The sequence below is a fragment of the Nicotiana tabacum genome, chromosome 9, assembly GCF_000715075.1.
Source record: "Nicotiana tabacum cultivar K326 chromosome 9, ASM71507v2, whole genome shotgun sequence".
Taxonomy (NCBI): domain Eukaryota; kingdom Viridiplantae; phylum Streptophyta; class Magnoliopsida; order Solanales; family Solanaceae; genus Nicotiana; species Nicotiana tabacum.
The window spans coordinates 64549437-64561847 of NC_134088.1; positions in this window are offsets into that span (position 1 = coordinate 64549437).

A 12411-nucleotide genomic window follows, 5' to 3' on the forward strand; every position below is an offset into this window, starting at 1 on the left:
TGAATGTTGGGTTGGTTTTTTTTAATCAAATTACTCATTTTATTTTTTCGATTGCCTGTTTGTAATTTCAAACTTACATAACTATTTAACTATATATTGGCAATATTATATATATATATATATATATATATATATATATATATATATATATATATATATATATATGAGACATACCCATGTATGGCTACAGATTGTATGTTGCTTTGTGTAAGTTTTACGTGCAGAGTTCTAAAAGAGATAATTATTTGTCAAAATATAACATATAGACATATTAACATGACAAAAGTAATGTTTTTAATTTGTCTATGAAGTGTAAATTCTGTGTTTAATTTTTTTTTCTTTTGAATCAATGAAAAAATATTTTATACATGGAGTATTGTATATTTTTTCCTTTTTGCTGCTGATGTCTTTGAGTTTTGTTGATAATGTGATGTTATTTATTACGATTGAGTTTATCTTAATTTTATTGTATTTAAATTGGGAAAACTCTAGAGGTTATAATACGTATATGTAATAACCCAATTTTTATTGTAAAAATTGAGGTGGATTGTTTAAATGAATTAAGACCATATCTTCAAAAGTTGCTTCTTTTGGTTCAAAAGAATTGTTTAAAATTGAAAAAAATAGATAGAAAATAATTTTTTTTAAAAAATAAATAATGGACTGAAGATTCTTCAAACTTATTAAAATAGATCTTATCTTCAAACAAACTTATTTCTTGTATATATTTTTCCTTAAGTTTTTTTTTTTTTTGCTCCGCTATGTAAATAGTTGACTAAAATTTTAGGTGTGAAGCACGTACATAGTGTGATGATCCAAAAGGTCATCTTATGTTTTAGAACTTGAATCTGCACTCTTACGCCTTAAAAATCTTATTTTTATCCTCTTCGATTTACGTGCACAGTCCGGGCATATTTTTGAAAAATTTTTATGTTGAAAACTCATAAAAATAAGAATTTAAGCATTAAAAGTTAATTTTAATTGATTTCGGTAAAGATTTTTGGTAAATGGGCCTGTATCCATATTTTGACGGTTTCGATGGGTCCGTATCAAATTATGGGACCTGGCCGTATACCCGAAATCGAATTCGGAGGTCCCTAACTCGAGTTATGAATTTTTGAGGAAAATTAAAAGTCTAAAAATTAATTGTTTCTAAGAATTGATTGATGTTTGGCATTGTGAGTACCGGGTCCGTATTTTAGTTTTGGAGCCCGGTACCGATTCATTATGATATTTAAGACTTGTCTGTAAAATTTTGTGAGAAACGGAGTTGATTTGACATAATTCGAACGTCCAGTTGTGAATATATGAATTTTAAAGTGTTCTTGAGAATTTTATTTGATTTGGTGCTAAATTCGTAGTTCTAGATATTATTTTGGCGATTTGATCATGCGAGCAAGTTCGTATGATATTTTTAGACTGGTGTGCATGTTTGGTTTGGAGCCCTGAGGGCTCGGTGAGTTTCGGATAGGCTACGGAATATTTTGGACTTAGAAAATCTGGTATTTTGCTGCAGCAAGTGTTGTGGCATGTCCTTCTTCGTGTTCACGAAGGTACTCTCGCGAACGCGAAGAGTAAACTGGGCAACTGGAATTTTCTTCTTCGCGAACGCGAAGGCTTTGTCGTGAACGCGAAGCGATGGGGGCGTTACCCTTTGCGAACGCGAACACGACCAGCTCCTCGCGAACGCGTAGTGTTAGGCACACCTGGGAAAGAGTCGATCATTCCTTCATCGCGAATGCGAGCAATGTCTCGCGAACGCAAAGCCCAGGGGGTAGCCTACGCGAACACTGTCTTGCGAACGCAAGGCTTGATAGCCAATGCTCTTCGTGAACGCGACAGTGGCCTCGCGAATACGATGCACACTGTCGCCCAATGCATAAAACAGAATCAAACATAGGTTTAAGCCATTTCTTCAATATTTTTCAAGAACCAAATGGGTATAGGCGATATTCAAGAGTCATTTTCTTTCCCAAAGTGTTGGTAAGTGATTCTAAACCATTTTCTATCAATTACCCATTACACTTTATGAATTATCAACCTAAAATCTAGAGTTTTCATGGTAGAATTAGGGGTTAGAGTAGAAACTAGGAATTTCGAAAATTTGGGGATTTAGACCTCAATTTGAGGTCGAATTTCAAAATCAATTATATATTCGGATTTCGGGAGCGAATGGGTAAATGGATTTTGGTCCGAACTTCGAGTTTTGACCAAGCGGGCCCTAGGTCGATTTTTCGACTTTTTGGAGGAAAATTTTGGAAATTTAATTTATGCAATATAATTGATTCCTTTAGTAATATTTGATATTAATGAGTCATTTATGAATAGATACGAGTAGTTTGGAGGTGAATTCTAAAGGAAAAGTTGTGATTGAGAATTAAGTGGCCTTCAGAGCGAGGTAAGTGTTGCGTCTAACCCTGACTTGAGGGAATTAGGAACCCTAGACTATTTGCTATGTGAAATTCATGTGAGCGGCGTATATGTGAGGTGACGAGTACTTATGCGCCGCCAAATTGCCTGTTTTTCCATGTTTCTTTTGTTTTACTTATATTGCCTCTTTCCTATGCCTAATTGCTACGTGTTATACTAGTATTTTTCAATTTATCGTTCTTATCATGTTTACAGATATTCTGGTGATAATTGAGTTTTTATTTCAAAGTTGAGATTGATATTATGGAACCAAATATTGAAGTAAGGTTTGTACTTGTTATTCTATCTCCATGTTGTTATTTATGCATTGCATTATAGTAAGGGAGAGTGTTAATGCACGAAGGGTGATGCCGTGTCATATTGTGAGTGTTAATGCACGAAGGGTAATGCCGTGCCATATTGTGAGTGTTAATGCACGAAGGGTGATGCCGTGCCATGATATGAGAGTTAATGCAAGAAGGGTGATGTCATGCCGTTTCTATTGATTTTATGGTGAGATTGAGAGTAAAAGCACGAAGGGTGATGCCGCACATTTTTCCTTTACTGTATTCACTATTCCTGTTGATTCATGGTATGTTGACTGCTCTGGTTATCATTCTGTTGTATTTCTTTATCTCGTATTCCCCTCAGCATGTTCCCCTCCCGACATTTCTTGTTTAGTTATTCATTTCTGTTATTTGTATATACACTGTTAAATTATACAGGTTGATTTTGTAGGTGCCTTGCCTTAGCCTCGTCACTACTTCGTCAAGGTTAGGCTCGACACTTATCAGTACATGGGGTCAGTTGTACTGATACTGTATTCTGTACTTTTTATGTAGATTTTGGTACCAGCTCGGGTTGATCGAGATTTTTGCTATTGGTTCGCTGTCCGAAGACTCAAGGTAGATCTGTCGGCGTTCACAGACCTTGAAGTCTCCGTCTATCTTCTCTGTCCTACTGTTTCTTTCATTCAGACAGTTGTATTTCTTTCAGACTCCAGATCCGGGTGGTAGTAATTAATACGATTTTATAATATTCCGTACTTATCATATTTCATCTTAGTTAATTATTGTTATTTACTGAATGGAAATAAGGAATTGGTTTAATGATTTTCTAACGTTGGCTTGCCTAGCAAGTGAAATGTTAGGCGCCATCACGGTCCCGTCGGTGAAAAATTTTGGGTCGTGACACATAGAGACTAGTCTATATTATTATAAAAGCACGAATAATTTATACTAAATGTTGAACGACAAATATATCCCTGAAATATTAACAGACTTTTATGCCCTCAATATTGTAGATTTCACAAAAACAAATAATTTCATATTGGATAGAATTATAATAATTAGAACTTATATACTATGCACACTAGGATTCATATTCTTCAACGAATTTATTTACTAATAGAATTCATATTATTCACATGCTTATAAGACGTTTTTAATATCATATCAAAAAATTCGTATTAGATTATTTATGGGGTTAGCAAGAAAAAAGTGTGGTAGCTAAATATAAGGAAGAACAAAAAATCAGTACCAAGAAGTTATTTAAGTTTCGATAATATTTTTACTTTCAGCATATTCCAATGCTTCCTTCTCTATTTACGGTTGTGTTAAACCTGTGTCGCTACATATTATACGTTGGCCTACTCCCGTGCTTCTATCTCTATTGAAGGTGGGTTGGGTTGATTTGTTCTAAATTTTATGTAAAAAAATATATATTGGGTGTATGTGAACATTGACATGTACGTAAGTATATTGCTTTTTGTAAGTTCTACGTGTAGAACTTTAAAAGAGATGATTGTTCGTGATATATTGAAAGACAACACACGGATAAATTAATATGAGAAAATATAGGGTTTTGCTTATCTACTATCGTTATCAATTTAGTCGTCTTTTTACCAATTTTAATATAATAATTTGAAATATATCTACTTGCAACTAATTTTATCCTTTAATTATGATAAAACTTTATTAATAAGTTGGTTTCAATTATATATTAATATTCTTTTATTTCAAGGAACTAATTATTACTGAACTTCATATATTAATCACAAGTAGTTTACGCAATTAAAAGTGTATTATTTTTGGTACATGTTTAAAATTTAGCACAAGATATCTCTTGCATCGCACGAACATAGAGACTAGTATATTAAAAATAGGAAGCTCTTAAGTTAAAAGTCAAATTACGAAATTACCCTTATCATATTATATTTGTTTTAATAAGAAAACCCTAAAAACGCGACTGTCTGAAGAGTCCCCTGGTTGCGCTTCTGGCGACGGACGCGAAGGGAACTTCATTCTAAAATCTATCTCCCAACAGTTGCATTATTTAATTTTCTTCTCTTTAAAAATCCAAACCCCCATCAAGTTTCCATCAATCTTTGCTCTTCTCTGTTAAAGCAACAGACAAAAAAACATGCAATAGCTCCAGCAGTAATTTTATTCCTCTGACCACTCTAGACAAATAAAATGCAACTGTTGGAGCTATTGCATTTTTTTCCTATCTTATATATTCATGTGATTGAAGCTCTTTCTTAGAATTAGGCATTCATCTTCATGTTGGGTTCCTGAGAGTAGAGATAGTTTTGAAAGTTAATCTTGTTTATTTGATTATCACAATATTTTATCTCATATGGGTAACTTACAAATAATATACAGCTAAATTCAAGTAAAGATTCATCTTTGAATCTCTCAAATAGCTTACATGGGTTCTGTGATGACCCAAAAGGTTATCTTATATTTTAGAACTTGAATCTGTGCTCTTAAGCCTTAAAAATATTATTTTTATCCTTTTCGATTTGCGTGCGCAGTCCGGACAGGTTTCCGGAAAGCTTTTATGTTGAAAACTAATAAAAATAAGAATTTTGCCTTAAAAGTTGATTTTTGTTGACTTTGGTCAACATTTTTGGTAAACAGGTCCGGATTCGTGCTTTGACGATCCCGGTAGATCCATATCGAATTATGGGACCTGAGCGTATGCCCGGAATTGAATTCGGAGGTCCCTAGCTTGAGTTATGAATTTTTGATGAAAATTAAAAGTCTGGAAATTAATTATTTTTAAGAATTGATTGATATTTGGCATGATTAGTATCGGGTCCACATTTTAGTTCCGGAGCGCGATACAGGTTCATTATGATATGTAAGATTTGTCTGTGAAATTTGGTGAGAAACGGAGTTGATTTGACGTGATTCGGACGTCCAGTTGAGAAGATATGAATTTTGAAGTGTTCTTGAGAATTTCATTTGATTTGGTGCTAAATTTGTAGTTCTAGGTATTATTTTGACGATTTGATCGCACGAGCAAGTTTGTATGATGTTTTTAGACTTGTGTGCATGTTTGGTTTGGAGAGGGCTCGGGTGAATTTCGGATAGGCCACGAGATGTTTTGAACTTAGAAAATATTGTTGGTATAACTGAACCTGTTGTACGCTTCTGATCTCGCAATTGCGAGATCAGGCTTCACAAATGCGAAATAAGCAGTCCTGGCAATTGTGAGGTATCTATCGCAATTGCGAAGAAGGCCTGGACCAGCATGTTCTCGCAATTGCGAGATTTTCTTCGCAATTTCGATCGGAGTCTGGGAAGGGCAAGTTCGCAAATGCGAACATCTACTCGCATTTGCGAGGTTCAGTGGTCGCAAATGCGACACTACCCTCGCATTTGCGAAGGCAACGGGATTGTGAAGGGCATCGCAATTGCGATTGTTTCTTCGCATTTGCGAAGCTCATGTCGCAATTGCGACACCTGCAGCTGAGTAAAAGGGACTTAGACGGGATTTTTCATTCATTCTTCATACTTTCAAAACCCTAAACCTTAATTGGCGATTTTCCAAAGACCAAATATTCCCCAAATCATAGGTAAGTGATTTTTAACTCTTTTCTTTCAATCTTTTACATCTTATAACAAGATTTCAACCTAGAATCTAGAATTTTTATGGTGAAATTAGTATTTTTGGGTAGAACTTAGGAATTTCAAAATTTGAGGATTTAAACCTCAATTTGAGGTCGGATTCCAAAACTAATTATCTATTCGGGCTCGGGGGTGAATGGGTAAAAGGATATTGGTCCGAACCTCGGATTTTGACCAAGCGGGTCCGGGATCGATTTTTCGACTTTTTGGAGGAAAATTTAATTTATGCAATAAAATTGATTTCTTAAGCAATATTTGCTATTATTGAGTCATTTTTGAATAGATAAGAGTGGTTTGGAGGTGAATTCCAAAGGAAAAGCTGTGATTGAGAATTAAGTGGCCTTCGGAGCGAGGTAAGTATTGTGTCTAACCCTGACATGAGGGAATTAGGAACCTTAGATTACTTGCTAAGTGAAATTCATGTGAGCGGCGTATATGTGAGGTGACGAGTACTTATGCACCGTCAATTTACCTGTTTTTGTAATGACCTGGCCGGTCGTTTTGAGAGTTATAGCCTCGTTTTCCCCCATTTCTACTTCTTCTTTTTTGTGTTATTCAGCTATATTATGTTATATCGGGTCCGGAAGAAACTCGGAGTGAGATGAGACACTTAGTCTCATAATTGAAAAATTGAGTTAGAAAAGTGGATCGGATATGGACCTATGTGTAAACGATCTCGGATTCGAATTCTGATAATTTCAATAGCTCCGTATGGTAATTTTGGGCTTAGGAGCGTGTCCAGAATATTATTTGGAAGTCCGTAGAGGAATTAGGCTTGAAATGCCGAAAGTTTAATTTTTGAGAAGTTTGACCGGGGGGTTGACTTTTTAATATCGGGGTTGGAATCCGATTTTGAAAATTGAAATACCTCTATTATGTCATTTATAACTTGTGTGCAAAATTTGAGGTCAATCGGACGTGATTTGATAGGTTCCGGAGTCGTTTGTAGAAATTAGAAATTTCAAAGTTCATTAGGCTTGAATTGGAGTGTAATTCATGGTTTTAGCGTTGTTTGAGGTGATTTGAGGATTCGACCAAGTCCGTATGATATTTTAGGACTTGTTGGTATATTTGGTTGAGGTCCCGAGGGACTTGGGTGAGTTTTGGATGGTTAACGGATCAAAAATTTGGACTTGAATAGGTGCTGGAATTTTCTGATATCTGATAATGTTTTCCTTCTACGCGATCGCGTGAATGCATTTGCGATCGCGTAGGCTTAGATGGTCAATGAGGATTTTTGTTCTACGCGATCGCGTGGGGATATCTGCGATCGCGTAGGGTTAATGTGAGTCAGTGGCACTTTGTGCTTCGCGATCGCGTGATGCGATCACGTAGCTCTGGAATTTTTTGACTCGCGAACGCGTGATGAAGGTCGCGTTCGCGTAGAGTAAGTGGAGCGGAGTAGAAGTCACGCATTTTGTTCTTCGCGATCACGTGAACTAGTCCGCGATCGCGTATGTCTGTGATGTTGTGCATCGCGATTGCATGGGAAAATCCGCGATCGCGTAGAGTAAAATCTGGGAGATGAAAATTGTTCTTCAGATCGCGTGGGAATGTTCGCGATCGCGTAGAGCAAATGTCTGGGCAGAGAGTTTAAGTTCTGAAATCACTTTTTGACGATTTGGAGCTCGGATTTGAGGCGATTTTGGGTGATTTTCAGAGAAAACAATGGGGTAAGTGTTCTTAACTCAATATTGGTTAAATTACCCGAATCCATGGTTGTTTTTATCACTTAATTGGTGAATGGAGTTGGGAAAATTTGAAAACCCTCTTGGTTTAAATTGAAGATTTGAGGGTCGAGTTAGGGTCGAATTTTGGTAAAATTGGTATGGTTAGACTCGTGGTTGAATGGGATTCCGAATTTTGTAACTTTTGTCGAGTTCCGAGATATGGACCCCACGAACGATTTTTGAGCCAATTTTCAGATTTTTATGGAAAATCATTATTTTTTATGGGATTAATTTCAATGAATTTTATTGACTAAAACGAATTATTTATAACCAGATTCGAGGCGTTTGGAGACTAATTCACGAGGAAAAGACATTGCAGAATAAGAATTTCACGGCTTGAGGTAAGTAACGATTGTAAATCTAGTCATGAGGGTATGAAACCCCGGATTTTGTATCATTTTACTATTTTTAGTTACGCACATGCTAGGTGACGGGCGTGTGGGCGTGCACTGTTGGGGATTGTGACTTAGTCCATCCCGTAGCAACTGTAAAGTTACATATTTTGTTGAAACTATATGATACTTATATATTTTAGAAAGAGTTTCTGTAAATTGGGCTGAATACCATGTTCGGGCCTTGCGCCAGTGCTGTTTGGATCCTTAGGGGCTTTTTCTTACCATCCTCTCATTGTTTTCGATTGAAAATCCATACTCAGTCATGTTTATACTTGTTTAACGCATAACTCAGTTTTATGACTCTATTTTGATGCATATAAATGTTTTGGGTCGAATGCCCCGTTTTACTGAAATGCCCGAGTGGCTTGAGAGGTTTATGACTGAGTGAGGCCGAGGGCCTGATTTATGAGGATGAGTATGGATCGGGGATTCCCGCCTGCAACATACTTTATTATTATAGCACATGAGTTGTCCGTGCATCACGTGAGTTGTCCGTGCAGCACGTGAGTTGTCCATGCAGATTATAGCGCTTGGGCTGAAGGAATCCCTCCGGAGTCTGTACACACACCCAGTGAGCGCATGTACCTACTGAGTGCGAGTGCCGAGACCCAAGTGCTGAGTGACTGGGAGGCATGAGTGATTGTGCCCGTGCTCTTCTCCCTCTTAACTTCCTCTAGTTGTATTTAGTCATTTTTCAGGCTGAGTTAGCCTTGATATTGTTAGACAGTTTGTAGTAGATGCTCATGACTAGTGACACCCCGATGTCGGGCTTTTCCTTCCACACTTTTATTTTGATTTGAACTCCTTTACGAAGGTTTTTATGTTAAATAACATTGAAATTATCTTTGAAATGAAAATATCGGTTTGTTTTGGAAATGAGTCGGCTTGCCTAGTTGTCACGACCCCAAATTCCCTCCGTATGATATCGTGATGGCACCTAGTCTCTAAAACTAGGTAAGCCTAACAATGCGGAATAATAATAAATATCTGAAATAAATAAACTACAATTGAAATAATTTCAACTCCCAAAATCCGGTAGAAATAAATCACAGGCTTCTAAGAATTTATTCTCAATGTCTTTATATATCAAGGTCTAAATAAAATATAAGGAAGCAACATAAAATGATAGAAAGGGACTCCGGAGTCTGCGGACGCTGGCAGATATACCTCGAAATCTCCGTACGCAGGTAACTCACTGACGTCTAGGCTGGTAAGATGTACCTGAATCTGCACAAAAAGATGTGCAGAAGCATAGTATGAGTACACCACAGCGGTACCCAGTAAGTGCCAAGCCTAACCTCGGTAGAGTAGTGACGAGGTCAGGTGAGGCCCTACTGGAATATAATAATAGAATGGTAAAATGTTAAACAATATAGTAAAATAAAATGACACTGAAAATTAATCAAATAGTATGTCACATTTAATGACACCAAATAATTGCAAATAATATCTCGTAGAATCAAAACAGAATTTCCTTCAACTTTATGAAAATCACAATAATTAATCGAAGGCAACTGTGGCCATAAATCAATATTTAACAAGGGCACTACCGAGGTACCGCCTCGTAGTCTCAAATTATAAATAATTTCATAATATCTCATTTCCTTATATCACCGCGGGAGCCTTCACAATTTATTTAAAGAAAATATTTTTTTTCCGAAATAGCATCCCGCGTTTTAGCCACCCTTATCACACCGCATGACTTCTAGTAGTCACTCCTACTAGCCACGCGTATCAAGCCACCCTTATCTCACCGCATGTGTTTCAACACCCAGATCTTATACCACCGCATGCGTATCAATATCACAATATATCACAATTTGCACCTCAAGTGCCCAATATTTCAATTTTCCACGAAAAAAAATCTCACGAAAATATTCAAGAATAAATAATTCAGGAAAATAATATTCCAAATTTTTAATACGTTGCTTCAATATCAAAATTAAAAATGTCAAATACTTTATATTAATAATATTTAATTTAAAGAAAATCAACCTTCAAATAATGCACAGTATGAAAGAAATCAAGTTTCAATTAAACAGGTAAAACAATTAGCAGGAAAAAGGCAAACAAATTTAAAATATATATCACAGATCAATGATGAAGAATATAACAAGATAAAATAATTTAATAAATGCGCAACAATGATTTACACAATTTAAAATATAATCTTTCACATTTAGCCCGTGTGCACACTCGTCACCTCGTGTACACGACTTTCAACACATTTCAATAATCACATTAATATCAATTCTAGGGGAAATTTCTCTCACACAAGGTTAGACAAGTTACTTACCTCGACTTGCTCCAATTTAATCAAGTATTATGCTTTTTTCTCGATTTTTCGACTCCGATCGACTCGTATCTAGTCATAATTAATTCGATACAGTCAACAAAAATTATAGTAATCAATTTCATAAGAAAATATTATATTTTCATTAAAATCCGAAATTAGCTCAAAATTTGTCCGTGGGGCCCACATCTCGGAATCCGGAGAAACTTACAAAATCCGACAACCCATTCAATTACGAGTCCACCCATACAAATTTTACCAAAATCCGATAACAACTCGACCTCCAAATCTTAAATTTTCATTTTTGGAAGATTTTGCAAAAATCTTGATTTTTCTTCCATAAATTCACAGATTCATGATGTAAATGAGTATGGAATCATGAAATATAATCAATATAGGATAAGGAAATGAATGAAATGACCATTTTTGGTCCTTAAGTTTCTGTCAATCCGTCACTAAAAGTCCATTTTTCGTCACTAAAAGTCCACCAGAAACTGCTCTACTAGCTTTTCTTCAATTGATCATAACTTTATGTACAAAAGTTCAAATGATAAATGATTTAACTTTCTAGAAACTAGAATCAACCGACTACAACTTTCATGTTTTATAACTTTTCTGATTCCTTATGAATTGCGAGATATAAGCTTCCAAGTCGGCTCCATGCATCAAAATTTCTGGCAAAACTGCTCTACTAGCCTTCATTCAATCTATCATAACTTTCTATACAAATATCCAAATAATGAATCGTTTAACTTTCTGGAAATTAGAAACAAACAACTACAACTTTCATGTTTTAACAATTTTCCGATTCCTTATGAATTATGAGATATAAGCTTCCACATTTGGCTTCATACACAAGAAATTTCTGGCGAAATTCCGTTTACTTTCCGAATTCCACCTGAAACCTTCGAGACCTTAACCAATTATTCCAACATGTTCCAAAATATAATACGAACTTAGTCGAGGCTTCAAACCATATCAAACAACATCAAAACGACTAATCGTACCTCAAATCAAAATTTATGAACTTTGAACTTTCTATTTCTACAAACAACACCGGAACCTATCAAATCCAGTCCAATTGACCTCAAATTTTGCACGCAAGTCATAAATGATATAACGGAGCTATAAAATTTTTCAGAATTAGATTTCGACCCCGATATCAAAAAGTCAACCCCTCGGTCAAACTTCCCAAAAATTCAACTTTCGGCATTCCCAAAAATTTCCATGTTTCTCTGTTTTTCTTATATTGTCTCATTCCTGTGCCTAATTACTACGTGTTATATTAGAGTTTTTTAATTTATCGTTCTTATCATATTTACGATTTTCTGATGATAATTGAGTTTTTATTTCAAAGTTGAGATTGATATTATGGAACCAAATGTTGAAGTAAGGTTTGTACTTGTTATTCTATCTCCCTGTTATTATTTATGCATTGAATTATGGTAAGGGAGAGTGATAATGCACGAAGGGTGATGTCGTGCCATATTGTGAGTGTTAATGCATGAATGGTGATATTGTACCATATTGTGAATGTTAATGCACGAAGGGTGATGTTGTGCCATATTGTGAGTGTTAATGCATGAAGGGTGATGCCTTACCATATTGTGAGTGTTAATGCACGAAGGGTGATGTCGTGCCATGATATGAGAGTTAATGCACGAAGGGTG